We start from the raw sequence: 24,384 nt of genomic DNA, 5'->3' as shown, positions 1-24,384 counted from the left end.
CTGGTGGAGGCAGGCAAACTTGTATTTGCTCCCCTCTAGTGGGGTTATTTTTTAATCTCCTGTCAAACGGGAGCAAACTTGAGATCTGTTTCCCTGCCTGCACAGATGCAGGCAGGGAAACAGAACAAGATATTGCTCCTGCATATATAGCTGCTCCCTCTGGGTGGGAGCAATGCCAATTCTCACACCATGCAGGGAGCTTGCGCAGGCTGCAGGGGCACTAGGGCTCTTCCTTTGGCCCCCAGTGTATTGTCTGTGGTGTCCTGGATGGATACCGGCTCAACCACTATATTAAGGAGAGGCCCTGGGGCATGGGGTCCCTAGAGCCATAATAGGCTCAGAGAAGGGGGGCTGCGCCCACCATCCCCTTTAAAATAAAAATAGGTCTGGGGGATGGGTTCCCCAGGGCCTAATAAAGCTTGGGGAGAGGGGCCACATGGGCCCTCTCTCCTTAAAAATAAGTATGGCCCGGGGGGATGCAGTCCCCAGGGCCTGGTAGGCATGGGGAGGGCAGCAAAGGGCCCTCATTTAAATAAATATGACCCTAGGGATGGGATTCCCAGGGTCTAATGAGGCTCAGAAAGGGGCCACACGCCCCTTCCCTTTAAAAAAAAAAGAAAAAAAAAAAAAACCACCCAGGGGAATGTGGTGGTCCCTGGGACCTGAGAAAGCTCGGGGAGGGGGGCAAGTGGGCTCCTCCCCTTTTTACTAAAATATGGCACCTGGGGATTGGATCCCCGGGGCTTAATAAAGCTCAGGGAGGGGGCCTCCCTCCCTTCAGAATATGGTACAACCCCGTGGAATAATGTCCCTGGACCCTATAAAGTTTTGGGGAGGGGGTTACGTGGCTCCCCTCTCCTTTTATTTAAATTTCAGCCTCAGGCGTAATTAGGCTCAGGGAGGGTGGCCACATACCGCCTCCCTTCATTAACTAGTTGGACCTAAGGGTTGGGGTCCCTGGGGTCTGATAAGGCTTGGGGAGGGGGACCACCTGCCCCATCCTTCTTTAATAAAACATAGCCCAGGGGATGAGGTACCTGAGGCCTAATAAGGCTCAGTGAGCGGGGCCATGCAGCCCCCTTCCACTAATAATACTTGGGGAGGCAGCCACATGGCCTCTATCCCCTGTTAACAATGGATGGCCCTGGGGGATGCTTCCTTCACTGGGGCCTGAGAAGGCTCAGAGAGGGACCATGTGCCCCTCCTCCCATTTAAACCAAAAAAAATCAACTGCCCCAGAGGATGCCCTCCTCCCCTGTTTAATTTAACTCCAAAGGATATTGTGCTCGGAGTCTATTAAGGCATGGGGAGGGAGGCCACACAGCCCCCTCCCCTTTTCATTGGAAATGGCCCCAGGAATGGGTTCAACAGGGCCAATTAAGGGTCAGAAAGAAGGCTGCGCCCCACAATAGATATGTTTTGGCCCAGGTGAAGGGATCCCTGGGCCTAAGGCCAACCCTACGCTGCGCACACCAAAGGCTGTGCACAGTGTGGGGTTAGAAGCTTGCTGGGGGTTTGGCCACAGGGCCTGTCGACAGACTGAGTCTTGTGGCCAACACCCTGCTGTGCATGTCTAAAGGCTGTGTGTAGAGTGGGGTTGGCTGTCTGTGGGGAGTTGGACGCAGGGCCTGGTTTCAAGCCAGGTCCTTTGGCCAACCCCACGCCACATGCAATGAAAGGCTGTGTGCAGCATGAGGTTGTCTGCCTGCAGGGCGACAGGGGTTGGTTGCCTCTGGGTGGCTTGGCCGCAGGCCAGCCCTGTTGCCAATCGCCCTGCTGTGCACAGCCAAAAGCCATGTGCAGGTTTGGGATGGCTGCATGGGTGGGGGTTGCCACAGGCCAAGCCCTGTGGCCAACCCCGTGCCGTGCACTACTACAGGCTCTGCATGGTGTGGGGTTGGCTTTACGAATGGTAATAAAATATTACTTTACAATATTAAAACCCTAGATATTCACTAAAAAAGATTAAGGTAAGATTATAGTTAGTGGGATAAAATGATCTATTTTTGTTTTAAAAAAACCTTAGAAATTGACTGAACAAAAACAAAGGTTAAAGTAACATTATAGTTAGGAGAATATGTCAATGACAAATCTACGTTTTGAACTAAAAAAAAAACACAGAAAATCACCAGTTGTAGTTAGAAGAGCTCACATATTACCTCACGTATGGCATGTTCTATGACATTATTTATGAAATCATTGATGACATCACTGACATCATCCAAACTTCTTTTACATACATTGCTCTATAAATGGGTATGTTGGTAGAGCTATGAAAGTAACTGTAAAATAGCTGAGGATAATATAAAGCATAATTAATGACTTGGGTATAGCAAGCACATGTTGTGGCAACAATGACCACATACCATACACTTCACGGGTAGCCTAGTGCACATTAACAATCAACCACAGATATATGCGAAACCTCATTGCACATAGTGTCCAATATGCATACGTTTACGAAGAAAGCCAAGTTCCTCAAAATACTCAACATCTGTTCCCAAATTAATGCCCTCCTATGCACAGCTTTTATCTGTTTCAAACCCCTGGCAGTCACCAAACCTTCATTGAGAAATTAAGTTGACAGGAGTAGAAAAGTGGGTGCTGTAAACAGTCTTCTTTCTAAGGAGAGCGTTTACTCTGTACCACCCTGTTTGCAGATAGTGAATCTCATGAGAAATACACCATAGAATATTAGAAAGTAACTACTAAGAACAGTGTACACTCTATGTATCACTTGTCAAAAAAGAAACTATTCATTTCAAATAACAAAGGTCTGAAGGTTCAAAATATTATACTTCCTGCAGCCTTCACACTGTAGTAAAAAACTTTACAGATAGCTCATCTTCTGAGGCAAATAAAGCACATGTACATAGGATACCTGGTGCACACAGTCTTCTAGGTTATGTAGGAATGGTCATGCTGAGACAATTCTGGCTTGTAACCCAAGGTTGCTTACATTATCTAGGGCCCTATTTATGAGAATGTGATGCAGTGCATTGCAGCAAGTCACCTTGCCGTGCTGCACTGCATCACAAGGAAAAGACAGGAGTGCACCATATTTAAGGCAATACGCCACATTCCTGCCCTTTCCCCAGTGCTGGAGCACAATGGGCTGCCTAGTGGCAACGCAGACACCATTGCAACATGGTGCAAGGGAACCTGTGTTGCATGCAGGATTGTTTTTGAGCAGGAAGCTTTGGGTGGAGTATGTGCCTAGCTTAGGGCTACCTTTTTTTAGAGGCAGTATTGCATCTAATGCAGCCTCAATACTCTGAGTGTAATTGTTATAATCCTCTCATATGGAGTCTGTCAGCCTCAGGCAAGCTATCAATGAGCTTGGAAATAGACAGTTTGCTCCAGTGACTTTTAAACTGAGGCACATTAGGGCTTATTTGACCCTGATGACTATGGGCCACATACATTTAACATAATAGTGGTGTGACCAGAGTGTCCAGTAGGGCTTCCACACATTCTATAGAGGTAGCGGGTGCAGCAACAAGGTCCAGTGTGTGACCTTTGTGATGTGTGGTCTCAAAGTTTCTGAAAAAGCTCCAAGAAGGTTGTGCTTTCAATAAAATTAGAAGTTGTGTGGAGGATCCCCCCCACAATCAAATTTGAAGTTATAGTGATAGAATGAGTATATAGTTGAGAAAGAAATTGACAAAGCATTTCACCAGGCCAGGTGGATGGTAACAAATCACCCCATTCAGAAGGAAGGTGGAGGAAGAGAGGATGGAGAAGCCTAGTACCTTTTCTAGCAGTAACTCCACATTCGTCCTTGAAGCATCAGTAAGCTGCCGGGGAGAAAATGCTTCAAAATCCCACCCCACCCATAATCTCTCCCATTAATGCTGTAAGATAAGTGGAGCACTATCAAATAGTGTGAGTGGCCCAAGTCAAACCTATCCACTGAGCTCACTGCAACTAGGGGAAATAGTACAACAAAAAATCTGATAGGTGGCTAGAAAAAAAAATTGAAAATGAACAACCAAACCTAAAAACACATCAAATGTGTTAAAAATCAAAATTAGCACAGTTGCAAGTATATAACCGCATACTAAAAATATTGACACCTGTCTCTTACCACAGCCAAGCAACAGTACTGCTTATATGGCCCCCTTCTAGTTCTAGTCTGCACTTTGCGGAAGCCAAAGGACAACTAGAGTGCCAAACAAAGATGGCGCATCTTAATGTCCTACTGAATGTGGTAAAAAATGGTGGCAAAAAGGGCCGGTGCATACTCCATGTCAGTCTGTGAACAAGCAGTAAATTCTCAGGAATAATATGCTTATAAACTCAACACTACCCATAATCTCTCCCGCTAATAATTATGGGGCAATAGCGTGACAAACAAAATCAGATAAGCAGCTTAAAAATCTAAAATAGGCAAAAATGAACAGCCAAATCTAAAAAAAATCAAACTTGTTAAAAAGCTAAATCAGCATGTTTAAAAGTATATAGCAGCACAGTAAAGTAATGTTAGCGGCATTAGTAAAATTTAGCATTCTAAACTGAAATGGCAGCACTTTGAAGAAATATACGGTTTTGTAATCCAAAGAGTCTTTATCAAATGTGTACCGGACTGTGTATCTAGATTTAAATTTCAGATGTATTGGTGACTCTGCTCTGAGCCAAGCAGTAGCAGACCACTCATGCCTCATTGTCTCTCAAGATTAGCATTGCTTGTTCCCTATAGGAGACAAGAACAAACCAAATGCAAGGACAAATGATTTTGAGGCAAGCATGGTCTAACTGAACATGTTTTAAAATAATTTGTATTGCATTTTTTGTTTTTAAAGCACCACGGAGTTGCCATTAGGGAAACAGGTGTTCCCACCAAAAAACAGTCCTTAGGAGAAGTAAAACTGGCCATCACCTTCTACACCTACTGGGAAATGCCTGGTACAGCCATGGATGGCCTGTCTGTTACCCGTTGAAGAGGTGGATGAATGGAGGCACTATGAGGGTTAGATAGGAGCAGAATCTCTGGTTTAGGTCTTTATCTCCTTACACCTAAATCCATGAACTACAACTTATTTTCCCTGTAAGGGTGAATAATGTATGGACTCCAGGATATCTCTCTGTGTCACTCATAATAACACATCAAACGCCAAACACATCATAGTTTTGTGGTTATCAGGTTCTTTAATTTCTTTTTCACTATCTTTAAAAACAAATATCACTTTGCCTTCTGTGTTGTAAGAGAGGGGCTAAAACCTGGGGGCATGAGCAGACCTCTAAGATCTGGATCAGAGGCATTTACATTTTTTTTTATTATTAACAGATTTGAGTCTGCTGATACATGCATCTATAGGGAACACAAGGCCAAAATGCAGAGCTTTATCTAAACATCATTAGCAATGGAAATTGACTAATTTCAGGAAGAAATTCTAAATCTGGAAAGGACTCAAATTGTGATTTTCTTCGAACATGCTTATTGATACAGTACTTTGTTTTGTGGTTGTGTTATGAGGTGGCCGAAGTTCTGTATTCAGTTTTTAGAATTTGAATGTTAAGAACTACACAAGTAGTTGGATTCTCCATGCTTGGGGTTCCCCTGTGCTTGTGAATCAAGGTTGCCATGGTACATGGCATCGGCTTAAGACAGGTGTCTCTCTATTCCCTTTGCATGTTCCAACCCTGTACAGTGCTCTCCCTCTGCATAGGCCATTGAACTAGTGGTTATGTGTCTAGTTTAGACCCCTGAACTCACAAGGGAAGGATCGTTGTGGTCACCTCACTGGATCAGGCCAGTCGGGAAGGTCTACCTATGGCTGCTAAGGAAGTACATCCCAAGACTTTACTGAAGACCGCAGTGACACTTTGGCTCTCGGAACAATTGTTACCTCTACCTCTGATGAATTTAGGTCATCCAAATCAGAAGAATAGAGAGGACTCTCAGTTCCACTATTAAGAATGCTGAACTACGGGGCAATTCATTTGGGATATAACTATACAGCATAATCCAGAGGTGGGGAGTAACAACAATGGCAGCACTTTTCTATAAGACTAAGCCTTGGAAAGATAGCCCCCGAACTGTATGCTGTTGGGGGAGACAAAACACTTGTTGGCGGTTAATCTGCCAAAAAGAAATAGCTAAGACTGTTTTCAAAATGGAACAAGTCGCAAACAGAAAGATTAAAAGCTACTGATTGTAAATGTGTATGATATGTTTACTTTCATGTATGAGTAAATGTGAAGATTTACATGTAATTGTTCAAATAAAGAAATGTATGCATGGTTTAAATAAAGGTGAATACCCTCCTTTCTCTACAAACTTTTTAATAAGTGTGGATAGTTGCATCTCCACTGTTAACACCTTAACAGTGAAGCTATGGTGTTTGCTTATTCTCACCCACTGTTGTTGAATCTGTTGGGAGACTGGAGCTCAGCAACAAGCTCTTGATTGGCTGAAGAACTACCTAGAGAGACTCTACAATCTCATGCACTAATATAAGCTGCCTACCAGTGCCGAAAAGCTAGAAGTCAGAGAAGATTATGGAATATCCTTTAAAAATATACAGAACTAAACTTTGAGCAAAATGCACCCAACTGAACCACCTTAAATTCAAGTGGTGCATGAGTACCCATTTACTGATGGATCCCTCCAACTGTCATTGTAGGAGGGTATGAGCTTGGCCTCTGAGCTAGGAAAATGTTTTCACTGTTGACTTACATCAGAAGCGCGGTGGCTAGTCACAAAAAGTATTACACAACGGGGTGGTCAAAGGTTTGTCCTCCGACTAGTGCTTAATGTAAGCTGGTGGGGCCCACTGGCACTAAATTTTGGTGACAGGCACTTATTTTTCCTTATCTGATGTTGACTGTGAGCAAGAGAGGGAAAAACATGCAGACAGGAAAGAGGGGGAAGAAGTACAGAGAACTGGCATGAATGAGAAGGCACAGATTGGCAAGAGTGAGATAAATGGGCAGCAGTGTATGGTACCAGATTAAAGAGACAACGTGAATGCAAGACTATGCAGCCTTGGTTTTCTGGGTGCCGACTTTTAATGGCACTGCCGGAGCAGAGTTTTTGGCACTGACACTCATTTTTGTTTATAAATTAAGCACTGCCATCGACAAGTATGTACCAGACTCAGATAACTTCGGAAAATGCTTGTGTTGCAGTGATCCGCTGGGAGAAACAGGCAGACTGCCCCATCTGCTGAGTACTGTTAGCACATCTGACCTTATTTAGTTTCTATCATTAGATTATAAGGGGATGCGTTAGAGGTTCGATGGACCTTTTAACTGCGCTTAGAGTAGTTCCCACCATAAGACCTAGTTCTAATACAAATCAATAGCAATACCAATCAATAACATCAATAATCTTGGGAGTGAATAATTTCCATGCACCATGACCCCTTGACTATGATTACCTTTATGTAAAAGTTAGAATGTTTATATCCCTATATTAACAATGCTAAAATCACATAACTTAATCTCAAAATCAAATGATAAGCATACAGAAACAACAATGGGTGACCGAATCTTCTAAATCAAATCAAATCATTAGCATTTATAAAGCACGCTACTCACCCGTGCGGGTCTCAAGGCGCTAGGGACAAAGGGGGTGGTTATCGCTGCTCGAACAGCCAGGTCTTTAGGAGTCTCCGGAAAGCGGAGTGGTCCTGGGTGGTCCTGAGGCTGGTGGGGAGGGAGTTCCAGGTCTTGGCCGCCAGGAAGGAGAAAGATCTCCCACCCGCCGTGGAGCGTCGGATGCGAGGGACGGCGGCGAGTGCGAGGCCAGAGGAGCGGAGGGGGCGGGTGGGGACGTAGAAGTTGAGCCGTCTGTTGAGGTATTCCGGTCCCTTGTCGTGGAGGGCTTTGTGTGCGTGGGTGAGAAGTCGGAAGGTGATCCTTTTGCTGACTGGGAGCCAATGCAGGTGTCTCAGGTGTGCGGAGATGTGGCTGTTGCGGGGTACGTCGAGGATGAGGCGGGCTGAGGCGTTTTGAATGCGTTGCAGGCGATTTTGGAGTTTGGCGGTGGTCCCAGCGTAGAGGGTGTTGCCGTAGTCCAGGCGGCTCGTGACGAGGGCGTGGGTCACGGTTTTTCTGGTGTCGGCGGGGATCCAGCGGAAGATCTTGCGGAGCATGCGGAGGGTGAGGAAGCAGGCGGAGGACACGGCGTTGACTTGCTTGGTCATGGTGAGAAGGGGGTCCAAGATGAAGCCGAGGTTGCGGGCGTGGTCTGCGGGGGTCGGTGCGGTGCCGAGGGCCGTGGGCCACCAGGAGTCGTCCCAGGCGGACGGGGTGTTGCCGAGGATGAGGACTTCAGTTTTTTCAGAGTTCAGCTTTAGGCGGCTGAGCCTCATCCAATCTGCGACGTCCTTCATACCCTCTTGTAGGTTGGTCTTGGCGCTGGCGGGGTCCTTGGTGAGGGAGAGTATAAGTTGGGTGTCGTCGGCGTAGGAGGTGATGATGATGTCGTGCTTGCGTACGATGTTAGCGAGGGGGCTCATGTAGACATTGAAGAGTGTCGGGCTGAGTGATGAGCCTTGAGGTACGCCGCAGATGATCTCAGTGGGTTCTGAGCGAAACGGAGGGAGGTAGACTCTTTGGGAGCGGTTTACGAGGAAGGAGGCGATCCAGTCCAGGGCCTGGTCTTGGATCCCGGTGGAGCGGAGGCGGGTGATTAGGGTACGGTGACAGACGGTGTCAAAGGCAGCCGAGAGGTCGAGAAGAATGAGGGCGACTGTTTCACCGTTGTCCATCAGGGTTCTGATGTCGTCTGTGACTGAGATGAGGGCGGTTTCAGTGCTGTGGTTGGTTCGGAATCCGGTCTGTGAGGGGTCGAGCAGGTTGTTGTCTTCCAGGAAGGTGGTCAGCTGTTTGTTGACGGTCTTCTCTATTACTTTGGCTGGGAAAGGCAGAAGGGAGATGGGGCGGAAGTTTTTCAGGTCGCTCGGGTCAGCCGTAGGTTTCTTTAGTAGGGCGTTGACTTCGGCGTGTTTCCAGCATTCGGGGAAGGTAGCAGAAGAAAAAGAAGAGTTGATGACGGTCTGGAGGTGCGGGGCGATGATGTTGTCGGCTTTGTTAAAGATGAAGTGCGGGCAGGGGTCCGAAGGGGCGCCGGAGTGGATAGAGTTCATGATGGATTTGGTTTCTTCCGTGCTGATGTGGGTCCAGTTGTTGAGGGTGATGGTCGGGGATGTGGGTTCGGTGGTGTTAGGTTGGGTCTGGTGTCCGAAGCTGTCGTGGAGGTCGCTGATCTTGCGATGGAAGAAAGTGGCGAGGGATTCGCATAGATCCTGTGAGGGCGTGACGGCGTTGGCGTTGGCGCTGGGGTTGGAGAACTCCTTGACGATGCTGAAGAGTTCTCTGCTGTTGTGGCTGTTTTTGTCCAGTCTGTCGGTGAAAAAATTCCTTTTGGCAGTGCGGATCAGGTGGTGGTGTTTGCGGGTAGCGTTCTTGAGGGCGGTCATGTTGTCAGCGGTGCGGTCCTTGCGCCAGGCTTTCTCAAGTGCGCGACAAGTTTTCTTTGATTCTTTGAGGGTGTCAGAGAACCAGAGGGGTTTCTTGGTGTTGTTCTGTCGCTGCGAGCGTTTGAGGGGAGCAAGGTTGTCTGCGCAGTTGGTGATCCAGTTTGTGTGGTTGAGGGCTGCGACGTTGGGGTCGGTGGTGAGGGTGGGTTGGTTGGCGGCGAGTGCGGCGAAGAGTTGCTCTTCAGGGATCTTGTTCCACTGTCGGCGAGGGATGGGTTGAGTGCGGAGGTGGCGGGTCTCGCGTCGGAATGTGAAGTGGACGCAGCTGTGGTCGGTCCAATGAAGGGCGGAGGCGTGGCTGAAGAAGACGTGTTTGCTGGCGGAGAAGATAGGGTCGAGTGTGTGTCCGGCGATGTGGGTGGCAGTGTTCACCAGTTGTTTGAGGCCGAGGTTGGCGAGGTTGTCGAGCAGGGTGGTGGTGTTGGGGTCGTTGTTTTGTTCCAGATGGAAGTTGAGGTCGCCTAGGAGGATGTAGTCCGGTGAGGCGAGGGCGTGCGGGGAGATGAAGTCGGCGATGGTGTCGCTGAAAGGGGCGCGAGGTCCGGGAGGACGGTAGACGAGGGATCCTCTGAGGGTGGTCCTCGGGTCGGTGCGAATCTGAAAATGCAGGTGTTCAGCGGCAAGAGGGGAGTCTTCAGTGGAGGTGGTGACGCTGATGGAGTCTTTGAAGACGATGGTGATGCCTCCTCCTACTTGGTTGGTGCGGTCTTTCCTGGAGATCTTGTAGCCTTCGGGGATGGCGGTGGCGATGTCTGGAGCAGAGGAGGCGTTCATCCAGGTCTCCGTGATGAATGCGACGTCTGGTGCTATGGAGTCTAGGAGGTCCCAGAGTTCAACGGCGTGTTTGTGAACGGAGCGAGCGTTGACTAGGATGCACTTGAGGTGGTTGATGGCGCGTGGGCTTGTGGTCGTAGTTGTTGCGTGGTGGAAGATGCGTTTGCAGGAGTTGCAGGCGAAGGGTCCATGGGTGCGTTTGGGGTGAGCTTGGAAGCAGGTGTTGAGCGTCCTGGGTTGAGGGCATGGAGGGTGGTGGGGTCATAGCGGATCATCGGGGCTTGGGAGCGCTGGGGACCAGGGGTCATGGCGCTGGGCGCGGGCCAGGCGCGGACGGGCGCAGACGGGCTTGCCTCTGGCGCGCCTCCGGCGCACCAGCGGCGCACCCGCTGCACGCGCCCGCTGCGCGGTCGCGCAGCGGCCGCCATATGAGGTAGGAGGGGGGGGAGGGGTCAGCTGGGGGCGAATGGGAGCTGGGGGGCGGGGCGTGCAGGAGGTCGCGGCGGGAAAGCGCGAGGGAGGGGGGGGACAGGTAGAGTGAGAAGAGCTGGGGGAGGGGGGTTTAAGGGTGGAGGGGGGAGAGTGTTAGGAGGTTTAGGAGATTAGGGAGAAAGATAGGTGTAGGGTTGTGAAGATAGGGGAGGGGGGGTTGTAGAGGTGGGTGAGGGTGAGAGGTAGAGTGAGGGGATAGGAAGATAGGTAATAGAGGGGGTGGCGGGAGGGGGGGAGAGATAGAGAAATAGGTAGAGAGAAAAGGTAGATAGAGAAATCGATAGATAGGGAAAAAGATAGAGAGATAGGAAGATAGGAAGATAGGAGGAGGTGGAGAGTGAGGGAGTTGGATAGTGGGATAGAGAGATGGAGAGATAGGTAGATAGGAGGAGTGAGGGAGGTAGAAAGTGAACGGGTTAGATAGGGGAGATAGAGGGGGGGATGCGAGTGGGGGAGGGGGATGAGGCAGGAGCAGGAGGGCAGGCGCGGGGAGAAGAGGACGGAGGAGGCAGAAGAGCCGAAGGCAGAAGACAAGAAGACAAGAAGAAAAGAAGAACAGAAGAAAAGAAGAACAGAAGAGCAGAAGACCGGAAGGACTGAAGACCGGAAGAGCAGAAGACCGGAAGAGCAGAAGACACACAGAAGAACACAGAAGAACACAGAAGAACAGAGAGGAGTACAGAAGAACAGAGAAGAATACAGAAGAACACAGAGGAAGACAGAAGAAGACAGAGGAAGACAGAAGAACAGAGAAGAATACAGAAGAACACAGAGGGAGACAGAAGAACACCGAGGAAGACAGAAAAACACTGAGGAAGACAGAAAAACACAGAGGAAGACAGAAGAAGACAGAGGAAGACAGAAGAAGACAGAGGAACACAGAAGAACACAGAAGAACACGGAGGGAGATACAAAAAACGAAGAAACAGTGTGCAGAATACCACAGCAGAAGATGAGGAAGAAGAGAAGAGGAGAGAAGACGGGGAGAAGAGGAGTACAGAGGAAGAATACAGACGAGGAGCGAGGAGGAAGAACAGAGAAGAAGGAAAGAGGAAAAGAAGCAGGAGCAGGAGAGAGGGTGAGTAGCGCGGGGCAGAACGAGGGGCTGGGAGGTGGGGGGGTACTTACTGTGGGGTGGGTCTCAGGAACTCAGGAACCTGGAGGAGCTGCAGCGGCAGGGGGAGCGACCTACCCTTGGGTCAAAAGAATCTCAATTTAATCAAAGCGTGGATCAATACACATTCTAGAGCTACAGTACACATCAAAAGCAAGAACAACTGTGCAATAGAAATGGCATACATTTAGATTCAGCAAAGGCAACACATCAACTGTTGTTAATATTTCGCAAGCATCATCAGTGAGTATCCTAACTAACCTTCTGATTAGAATAGCTTGTTTGGGCTTCATGCAAAACAATTTAGACAATACTAGTCTGGAAAAACATCTAACTATGGCTCTATCAAAATTAGCAGTTCGTACCTAAAAACAAAAGCAAATAGACAGTAACATCGTCTTATACCTTGCCTCAATTTGGTTCAGCAAGCGGTAACAGTCTTTGTCAATTGTACATCTGTTCGGCCAGCAAAGCATCGGAATTCAACAATAGAGTTCAAGATAGAAATATCTCAGGAATGGGCATAATAGAATGTCGCTTCTTGGCAACAAAGTTAAGGAAAATGTTAAGCGTGCCTCCTGTCGGGCGGTCAAGAAAAAATGTGGAATGGCCTCTCTCCTCCCTGGCCAAGTTAGATTCCCTGAAACTACTTCTCACGTTGCTATTGGTCAAAGAATCATAGGTTCACATTTAGTACAATTAAAGTAGAACCTCAAATCTAAGAATTTACTAAACTATTGTTCACATGTCGATCATTGGCTCCTCTTCTCCTGTTCCCGTTGTTGTGCTCATCAGGTAACAAAATTGTATCAGCTTATACTCCAGTCAGTGCTTCCATTGTCAGCTCCTGGGAACCTCACCTTTACACACACACTAGTTTTGCAATGTATCCATAGCTAGTACAACACATTCTAGCAAGCAGTTCTCATGGGAAAGAATTTCAACTACTATCATACCGTCAAAGCAATGGAAAATTACAATTTAATTCTCTAAGCAGCCATTTTATGATTCGTCTAAGCAATGCAACTTGACATGAGGCCGTGCAACTAGGCACAAGACCTCGCTTCATTAAGTCCTATGATTAATAAAGCAAATGCATAATACATGACCATTAATATGACATACTACTACATTAATCCAAACATGAGCACTACATTTTACATTTATAAGCTCTTAATAAGTACACTTTGTGATAATTGGTGGTCACACAAGTAGGCACATTTTCAAACGTATTAATTTCTATGGTAACTCATTCTCTATGCAGATTTAACATTCAGAATATGTGAATATTCATTAGTAAAATTTCATCATGAACAATCCTTCCTCTCATGGCTAAATATGTCACCACATTCAAATCTTCCCACACAAATGTTTGCTTCAGCTAAAATTTTTCATCTCTATCCCTTTTAATCTTCGTTCCTTCTTTGTATTTTCCCTAAACACGTTTTCCATTTTCATCTCTTTCCTCCTCTGATCATTTTTCATTTTCTTTGATCTAATCACATGATACAATTTACATATTCCCCATTCTCCCCCGGGAAATGGGGGGCACCTCAGCCAGAAGATGGTACAACACCATTGGTCCTGGAGTGGGCAACATGCCCTGTGCTCTGTCCTGGGGAGTGCAAAGCCACAGTCTCTCATGTGGGTGGTTTCCCCACTGCTTGGCCCTGGGGAGTGCAAGGCCACAGTCTCTTAAGTGGGTGGTTTACCCACTGCTTGGTCCTGGGGAGTGCAAGGCCACAGTCTCTCAAGTGGGTAGCTTCTTCCACTGGTTCTGGAGGGGGCCTTGTGCCCAGCGTGCTTCATCCTGGGAAGGATGGGGTGAGTGGATGGCTTCTTCCACTGGTTCTGGGGGGGGGACTTGTGCCCAGTGTGCTTCATCCTGGGAAGGATGGGGTGATTGGATGGCTTCTTCCACTGGTTCTGGAGGGGCTTTGTGCCCAGTGTGCTTCATCCTGGGAGGGATGGGGTGAGTGGGTGGCTTCTCCACTGGTTCTGGAGGGGGTTTTGTGCCCTGTGATGCAGATCTTGGGGGGTGCAAGGTCACAGTCTCTCACCTGGGTGTCAGATCCACAGGATTTGCAGATCCCAGGCCGCACAACAGCCCATGGATGCAGGACTACACACTGCCCACCGGCGGTGACGGCTGCTCAGTGGTGGCTGTGCTGACAGTGGTGGGTGGAGTCTCCAGACCTTCCCCTGCAGCCTCAGACGGCTTCCCAATGGGGCTGCTGCTGCTGCGGGTAGTGGTACTGGTGGGGGTGCTGTTAGTGGTGGGGGGAGGCTCCAGCCCTTCCCCTGCAGCCTCGGACGGCTGCCCACTGGGGCTGCTGCTGCTGGCAGTGGTGCTGGTGGCGGTGCTGGTGGAGGTGCTGCTAGTGGTGGCGGGAGGCTCCAGCACTTCCCTTGCAGCCTCGGATGGCTGAACCACCATGGTTGGTGGTGGGGGCTCTGAATGAGTCCTAGCACCATGCCTCCTGTCCTTCCTGCCTGCTGGTGCAGGCCCCTTGCCCTTCTTGTCAGCAGCCGGGTTTGCCCCTTGCCCTTCCCTGTAGCAGCTGGGGTTGCCTCCTTGTCCTTCCTAGATGCAGCTGGTGGTGCCTCCTTGCCCTTCCCTGTAGCAGCTGGTGGTGCTTCCTTGCCCTTCCTAGACGCAGCTGGTGGTGCCTCCTTGCCCTTCTTTGAAGCACCTGGTGCACGCACCCTTTCAGTGTGGCTGCCTGGTGCCCGGGATCCTCTCCCACCTGCAGTAGCTGTCAACAGTACTGTGGCTGTGGACTGGGTGACTGATGTGCATGCCTGGGTTCTGACCACCGTGGCCCGACGTGAAGGACGGGGGAGTGGTAGGGAAGAGGTCAACGGTGGAGAGGTAAATCTTCTTAGGGACATTGGGGCGGGAAGAGGGTGAAGGTTTTGGAGTGGAGGAAGAGGAAGTTGTAGTAGGAGGTGTCAGTCTGTTGTGTTTGGGTGCAGGTGCATGGGCTGGATGCTGTTGTGAGGTGGATGGCTGTTGGGTGTCTGAGTGCTTGCATTTGGGAACTTTGGGAGGAGGGGCACAGACACAGTGGGAGAGGACACAGGGGATGTGTGCATGGATGTGGGGGTGGTGACTGCCAGTGAGGGGCGTGTACTGATAGGCGTGATGGTGGTAGTGGATGAGGATGTAGTGCATGCAGGTGTGAGTGTAGACGCTACTGGGAGGTGGACGAGGAAGAGAAGGGGAACACAGTGGAGGCAGTGGATGTTTGTATGTCTGCATCTGGATGGTGTTTGTGTGAGTGCCTGTGGGATGATGTATGGTGTTTGTGTTTGCCTTGTCCACTCTTGTGTGTTGTCCTTGGTGCATGCTCGTCTGCCTGTGTGCTTGGGATAGGTTGGGGTTGAGGGGAATGGGATTGGGTAGAGGAAGTTGGAGGGGGAGGCTAGAAACAGGGACAATGGCTGCCATCAGGGAGGAGGCCAGAGCCTGGATTGATCTCTGTTGGGCCGCCATGCCAGAGTGAATGCCCTCCAGGAATGCATTTGACTGTTGCAAGTGGGCTGCCAGCCCCTGGATGGCATTCACAATGGTTGACTGCCCAGCAGTTAAGCCAACATAACTGGGCGTAGATCTGTTGTCGTAATGGTGTGGGTTTTGCTACGGCCAGTTTGTCACCGACCTTTGGGCTGGCGGACTTGTGTGTGTGGCTGTATAGTGACGGATTGCTATGTGTGTGTCATAATATGGGTAGCGGTAATCCGCTGCAGTATGTTGGTGGCAGTCAGCATGGCGGTAAGCGGTACTTACCGCCAATGTCATAATGAGGGCCACAGTGTCTGGACTTGGCCTAACATTCAGGTTCTGTGGGTGCATAATTCCCGTATTCTAACTCATCAGTACGGACATATTTGCCTCTGTTCGTTATAGGGGTATACTATGGCATTGCTTGTGACTGCACTTGAGGTAGTAAAAGTGGAGTTGGCCCTGTCTGAACCAAAGTTGCTTTTGGGAAAACATGTCCCGTTGGCACTATTATGTTTGTGGCAGTTTCCACAATGGGTACATCAGGGTAAATTCTCTGGACATTCAGCTGTGGCATTGGATTTTGAGCTGCTGAAGTAGTAGGTAGATTAGGACTGCTCTGCATTGGGCTCTGTGTCATGCTAGAATTAATCTGCACTAGACTCGTCTTCATGTTAACCGATGTTGGTGCTGAAGGGTTTACACTAGTGCTTGATTCGTTCTCTTGTGCTGCATATGGTGGGGAACGATTTCTCAGTAACTGTAAAATAAACTCATCATCATCTGACTCTTCCTCAAGTGTTAGAGATCTCCTAGACTCTTTTTATCTCCTCGCCTTACTCTTGGAGGGACGTCTGTCTGTCTTTCTAGTACCGTTCCTTTCTTCTCTCCCGCTGTCCTGTGTAATTGCAGGAAACAACTTAATTCCATGTAAAGTCTCCAAAACGCCTGATTGCTGTCCCACCTAGCCTCTGCTAGAGTCTTTTCGGCCTTTCTCATTCTCCTCTCAAATTTCTGTTGCTGTTGCTGTCTGGCAACTAATTCCCAGATTGCTAATGCCTCAAACTGTACTGGGCTCGGAGGAGGTTTCAAATCGTATAGCACCCTCCTCAAATTCTCTAAGCTCCTCAAATTAAATGTTCTGTGGGAAGGAAACGCTAAACTCCCATCTTTCTCTGCCACTTTGCACCATTGTTTTAGCCAAATACATTGCACAGCAACCTTCTCTTTGATTACAATGTAAGCAGGTGTACCTTCTGGCGGTGCAATGTCCCCTATACTCGTAATTTACATATCTATCCCTAGGGCACTGTTTAAAGCTTTGAATTTTTTTATTTCTGCAGCCTTTATGTTTTTCTAAATTAAATCAGGAAGTGACTTTCAATCCTAGAATACATTACCCCAAACTTCTCAACCAATTGCGCTTCACGGTTGTCTGCCAATCCGTGCACGACCCTTCTCACTAACCAACCTATCCCCGTGCGGCTCCAATGATGTCACACTCACATGTACAGCGTCTGACAAAATCTTGCGGCTTATCCTCCTAACCTCAGATTCACACCCAACTAATGCAAACTTATTGCTGCCACTAAACCAAATCAAAACCCAGTTTGTCCATTTTCTACAGGTAGGGTAACACAATCGCTTCAGAAACCTTACAGATTTTTCACTGACAGCCTTTTGCTCTAGCAGCTACTCTTTCTATCTCAGTTTCCCTGATTTGCAAGCAAAATTCGACCTGCAAATTTTACTCTCAACTGATCAGTGGGTCTGTCCTGGTGCACATAGGACTTGCCAGATCTCAGTCGAAAATTCTTTCGCTCCCTTTGACTCACATTCTGACTTGTCGACCACGCCCGATCAACCTACTAAACCAGACAAATTACAACAAAAACCATGGCCCTCATTACGAGTTTGGCGGGTTTCGGGCAAGACTGCCATGCGAAATTTCACCACCATACTGTCAGTTGTGGCTGTATAGTGACCTCCGGATTACAAGTCACAAAACACAAACTGCCAAGATACAGACACAAAACCAACACTGCCAGGTCAACCCACACCGACACCATTCCGACCATCATATTATTAGGCAACCACCAACACATTGGAACATGCACAGTGCAAAACGGTGACCGTTCGCCCCGCAGGGGAACAAAAAGGCACAGCGGAAAGTAGCCAACACCACATTGGCTAGTTCAAATATCTCACACCTGATAACCATACACACACCACGCACACCTGACCACGCCACCATATAACACCCCCTACACCAACAATCTCTGGTGACAGATATGAAAAGCCACAGCCACAGCCACACTTGAGACGAAGCATACCTCAAACACAGCAAACAAATATCACACAGCACACAGTGCACAAATCAACACCGCAGCTCACCAGCACACACAGCCAAACACCCTGCACTGCACTCAACACGCACAATACATATCCACCCCACAACATGTCATGCCAGAAGCACCCACAGTTCACCAAGAGTGAGTTCCAGGTCATGGTGGACAAGATCCATAGCCAAATAGACATAGTTGTGGCAGAGGATCATTGACAGGGTCAACGCAGTCGGCACATACCCACGCACAAGGGAGAACATCAATAAGAGGTGGAACGACCTCAGGGGGAAGGTCTGATCCGTGGCGTCCAGGCAGAGGATATCCAGAAACAAGACTGGCCTAGGACCCCCAGCTCCTCCCCTTCAGTTGACATCCTGGGAGGAGAAGGTCCTGGACATCTTGCATCCCGAGGGCCTGACTGGCATCAGCAGAGGGCTCGACACTGGTAAGTCAGCAATAGCCCCCAAACACCAAACACCCATGCTCAGCATGTCTCCCCACCACTCTCCAACCCACTGCAACCCACCCCACTGCCCAGTCACAAACACCCCACACCCCTTCTCTGCATGTCACCCCACCCCACTGCCACCATCCCTACACACACACCCCTAATGTATGGATGTTAACCACAATGTGAAGAGCCACAGCACCCACAATCCTAACCAAATCAATGTCTGCAGTGCAGAGCTATCATTGCCAGCACTGGGAAGCTAGTCGAGCCACTGCATGCATCACAACAGGGACATAACAGCTGCAATCACACAACTTACATCTACTGTATCCATCCACAGGTACCCTGCCACTGACACCCTGCAGAGAATGCCAGGCTCAGACAGCCCTCCCCAGGATGAAGGCTCCACTGGATGTTTGGATGAGTGTGACTTGCCTGGGCCAACTGGGGCCAACGAACAGTCCACCAGCATCACACCCACCCTGGACACAACAAACGCCCCTACCCATGTGGCAACAACACAACAGCCAGACCTTGAACCCCAAACCTGTGCCCCAGGGACCCATCAATCAAAGGTGTGCCCCATAGTGCAGAGGCCAGAGTCAAGAGCACCCACCCTAGACAATGAAGGCCCTGCTGCTGCTGGGAGTGGGCACAGGCACAGAGGGCCAGGGGTAGTGAGAGGGGATCCGTGGGCAAAGGGTCAGGACAGCCACACCAACTAACTGCCCAGGAAGGCCTCAACCAAGTCCTGGGTGTATACTAGCACACCCAGGACACAGTGGCCCAAATCCTCGCCACTGTGCAGGAGACCCAGGAGCTGCAGGGACAATACCATCAGGGGGTCATGCAGCAGTGGCAGGCACACAATACCACCAAGACCTCCAAAGTAGCGGTGCTCAGGGACCTAATCACTGTCATTTGTGAGTCCCCCACCCACCAGCATGCCCCTACAACTGGCCACATCCCATCACAGCCCTCTACATCAGTGGTAGCCAGTGGCATGGAGGCTCCGCCACAGGACTCACAGGACACCAGGAACCCGACGCCTGAAGCTGAGGAACCCCTACGCAAGTGAGGATGTCCAACTAGACATACAGCCGGACATGATGACCAGACCACGACCACTGCCAGGAAGTGACCTTCTCCCTTGTGTGTGACTGTGACACCCTGTCGACTGTCCACTCCCATATCTCCATCTACCCATAGCCAGCACACTAGACCTGGACTACCTACAGCTGGACTCACCACTCTGATAATCTCCGCCTCCATGACCCCACTCATCACCCCTTACACTTGTACGTACCAAATAAACAACATGTGAGCACAGTTCATGTCTACTTATTTATCTGTCATGAATATGCATGGAACTGGCAATATGTGTTCAACTGCCAATCCATCACCCAGCACATTCATGGGAGGGTGACAGAGGGGGCACCAAAATCCCGGAAGGATGGACATGACCCAGGCAGTGGCTGGACATATGTGTCAATGGAGGCAACATGTCAAGCAGGGACCTCAGAACACCACAACATTGCCCTGAAAGTAGAGCAAGACAAGGACAACAATCACTGTAGGAGTCACAGATGCCAACTCCACAGAAATGCACTCTAGGAACAGGAATCCATTGCAGATATGCCAGTCAGGTCCACAACCATATGGCCAGTACCTACACACAATAACAACACATACCAACCCAATGGTTCAACCCGCACAGCACACAGTGCCAGACCTGACCCCATACCCGCTGCCACTAGCAACAATGTAGCACTGCCACTCAATGTCAGATCCCAGGATAGATGCTGCATACATGCAACAACCCTGTGTGGCACACACATAGCACCTGCACTGGCAGCTCAGGGAACATACTACATACACATTGATGGCACCAGTGCACCAGTATAACAGTTGCCTGACTATCGGCCATACCTGTACACTGTGACTACCTAAGTCATGAGCACATGTGACACCCTCCCAACCCACCCAGAGTCAGAGCTGCAACCAATAGCGTCAGTGGTAACATGTCGTCTCGTCTTCTTGCTTCCTCACACTCTGCATGCTCCGAAAGATCTTCCGCTCGATCCCTGCTGACACCAGAAAAACTGTGACCCATGCCCTCGTCACGAGCCGACTAGACTACGGAAACACCCTATACGCAGGAATCACCGCAAAACTTCAGAAACGTCTTCAGCGAATACAAAAAGCCTCTGCACGCCTCATCCTCGATGTACTCCGCCACAGCCACATCTCCGCCCACCTGAGACACCTACACTGGCTACCCGTCAACAAAAGGATCACCTTCAGGCTCCTCACCCACGCACACAAAGCCCTCCACAACAAGGGCCCCGAATACCTCAACCGTCGCCTCACCTTCTACACGCCCACCCGTCAACTTCGTTCCACCAGCCTCGCCCTCGCCGCCATCCCTCGCATCCGCCGAACCACTGCAGGTGGGAAATCCTTCTCCTACCTGGCAGCCAAGATGTGGAATTCCTTCCCCGCCCACCTCAGGACCACCCAGGACCACCTCGCCTTCCGGAGGCAGCTCAAGACCTGGCTCTTCGAGCAGCAGTGACCCCCACCCCCTAGCGCCTTGAGACCCTCACGGGTGAGTAGCGCCCTGTATAAATATGATTGATTGGTCACAGACAACAGGTGGCATCAGGGACAAGGCAGACAGTTGTAGAGGACACATACCACACAGTTTACACATACCTGCATCTCAGCCGAAGCAATGTCGAATCAGCTCCGTCCTAGAGTCAGTTGCATCCTCATAATCCTCCTCTTCATCACTCCCCATGTCCCCTTCATCAGCCACTGGCACAGCTACCCCCTCCTCTGCATCCAGCAGTGGGATGTGACACCTCAGGGCCAGATTGTGCAGCATGGAGCAGGCCACAATGATCTGGCACATCCTCTGTGGGTTATAGATCAGGGCAACCCCGGAGACATGCAAACACCGGAACCTAGCCTCCAGCAGACCGAAGCATCTCTCAATGACCCATCTGGTACAACTGTGGTCCTCATTGTAACAATCCTCTGCAGCTGAGGCTGGATGCCTCACGGGTGTCATGAGCCAGGGCAGGTTGGGGTAGCCAGAGTCACCTGTGTGTATAGAGGTCAGAGGCATGTGAAAACTGGTAGGGCAATAGGGCAGGGACACTATGGTGCAGAGAGCTGAGGGCCACACTGTGGTACATACCGACGAGCAGGCCTGGTTCCTCTGGAGTGGTGCCATCATGTCTGGGATGCTTCTGTTCTGCAGGATGTAGAAATCATGCATAGAGCCTGGGTACCTGGCCGCCACCTGGGAGATGTACTGGTCCACAAGACACATCACCTGCACATTGACTGAATTAAAGTTTTTGCGGTTCTGTACACCTGTTCATTCCTCGTGGGTGGCACCAGGGCAATGTGAGTGCCATCAATGGCCCCAATCACACGTGGAACGTGTGCCACATGGTAGAATACAGTTTTGACAGTGGGCAATTCTGCACGTTGGGGGAACTGGATGTAGCTGGACATATGTTTAATCAGGGCACACAGTACATTCCTCAGGACGTTGCTGAACATGGGCTGTGATATCCCAGCTGCGCTGTCCACTGTGGGTGGCAGCTGCCTGCCTGCATGCATGAGGCAGGTGGAAGTGAGATCATACCGCCGGCGTAACACGTCATGGTGGTAGGCAGTCACTTCCGCTGTGCAACTCACCATTGGTTCACACTGTTGCCAATGGGAGGCAGGAGCCAATGGTGATCGCCGCCGGCGGTGACAATGATGTTTGCTGTGGCCGTGACCACCATGTCATGTGCTCATGCTCACTTGACTCCTGAACCTCGTGCACTGAAGACCTCCACTGCGTGTGCTGCTGTGTACTGACTCTGGTAGCCAAGATGCCACATCCTGCAGGAGACAGAGCCCCAGCCTTCACCCAGGAAGAGCTGGAGCAGCTCATGGACGGGGTCCTGACCCTGTATGGACAGTTGTATAGGGCACCAGAGCAGCAGGTGAGCCCATTGTCATTGTCCTGTATGTGAGTTGTGTGCATGGGGATGGTGCCTTGGTAGGTGGCAGTGTGAATAGAGCACGAACATGGGTGAGGGGCATAAGGTTACATTGGCTGACAACGTGTGGGTGTGGAAGTGTGATGTGTGCTGTTCACTACTGTCCCAGGGATGCCACTCTACATGACTGTGTTCTTCTGTCTGTGTCACCCATGCCCATCAGAAGAAGGGGATTTGGCGTGCCATCACCAAGCAAGTGCGGACCCTGGGGGTCCATGCCCAGAGGACTACCCACTGCAGAAAGCGGTGGGATGACCTGAGACCCTGGGACTGCCAGCTGGGGACATCCTCCCAATGAGGGAGGGGTGCCCATCAGACCCTGACCCCCCCTAGTGGCCCACATATTTTTGGTGGCCTACCCTGAGGTGGATCGGCGCTTGAGGGCAGCACAGCAGCCACATGGGGTAAGTACACACTCTCACTTGCAACATATGTTGGCATGGTGGCTCTGGGTGGGCACCATTGGGTAGCTGTTGCATGGATGCTAGGTACAATGATGTCCACTATGGGTTGTGCCCATCTGGGCAGGATTGACATTACAGGTGTAAGTAATGCCATGCAGTTAGTGGTAGTGGGGCAGGCTCCATCAATGTAGAAACTGTGTGGCCACCTACTTGCTAGATGTGCTTGCCAGCACATGGCAACAGGATCTTTATACCTGGGGTGTCAGACCATTGTGATTAGTCCTGGCCAACCACTGTGCCAGGGGTGTATCCATGACCTCATTCAGCTGGCAGGCACTGCATGTGTAGTGGGGTGGGTGCACCAAGTGGTGAAAGTGCTACTTGACAATAGCGAAGGAGGCTTGCCAGCTAGCCATGCAGGATCATGTTGGGTGTGCAGTCCATTGCATGCCTGTCTCAACAGCCATGGATAGTGGGCAGGTACTGGACAGGTGTTGTGGGTATGACAATCTTTATATAGATATATGCATCAGTCAGACCATCAGCAGTTGACATGTGCATTGTTGCGGTTTCCCCCATGGTGTTCCTAAGTTGTAGGATGTTCAGAGGTGGGCATACTGTATCATGGCATGGCATCAAATGCTGATGTTCTACCCTGTGTGACTGTTGTGCTAGCACTGACCGATTGCACCCTGTCTCTCTCTCCCTCCCTCCCTGTCCTCCTCTGTCTTTGTGTGCATCAGCATCGTCTGGCAAAAGAGAAGAAGCACTGGCGAGTGGGGAATCTGCAGCCCCCGGGACCCAGGAGGCTGACACCATCGGAGCCGAGGGGACCAGTGGGACCGAGGACAAGTGGAGTGCCACGGGGGAGACCAGATCAACCACTACATCTTCTGATTCCTCCTCTGATGGCTGTTTCCTGGCAGTAACAGGCCCATCTGGGACCAACCCACCACCATCCTTGTCCATCACCCCCCTTACCAGCACCACCCTCCCTGTAGCTCCCCCCTGTTGCCCATGCCCGTTCACCCAAGAGGGTGGGCATCTCCTTCGCCGCAGGCACCATTGTCCCTGCCCCAGTCAGCCCTGCTGCCCTCAATGAGGAGGCTATTGACCTCCTGAGGTCCATCTCTGTGGGGCAGGTAACTATCATGAATGCCAGTGTCCCTTCTTGTTCCGTTCCCCCTCCAGATACCTGTTCCCAATCCCACATCCCTCGCCTCTCACCCATCCAAGGCATACCTACTGACCCACGTGCATCCATATAAACAGACATCGTACGCACGGACAGACATAAGCACCACAGGCACCACCACTGCCATGCACAAACTCAACAGACACATGCAAACATGACAACATCCACACCCGCACTGACTCCCCAACCACCTCCCCTCACAGTCGACACACCACTCACACCTGTAGTCAGCATCACATCAGTCACTGCTCCTGCCACATGTGCCCTCACTGCCACTGTCACCACATCTTCTGACCCCCCATTCATGCACCCCATACACCACTGGCACAGACACCACGACTGTCAACATACCCACATGCAACACATCCATCCTACCTGCAGACACCACCCCACCATATACTCACACTTCCCCCGCCATTTACCTGCATCTCCTCCCCACCTCCTCCCAGTACATCTAAACGCACACACTCACCCACCCAACAGTCCCCAGCACACACATTTCATCCACCCATGCACTTCACAACCATACCCGCTCCCTCCACTCCCAAACGT

This window comes from Pleurodeles waltl, chromosome 5, assembly GCF_031143425.1.
Source record: "Pleurodeles waltl isolate 20211129_DDA chromosome 5, aPleWal1.hap1.20221129, whole genome shotgun sequence".
NCBI lineage: Eukaryota > Metazoa > Chordata > Amphibia > Caudata > Salamandridae > Pleurodeles > Pleurodeles waltl.
This window is presented reverse-complemented; position numbering follows the sequence as displayed.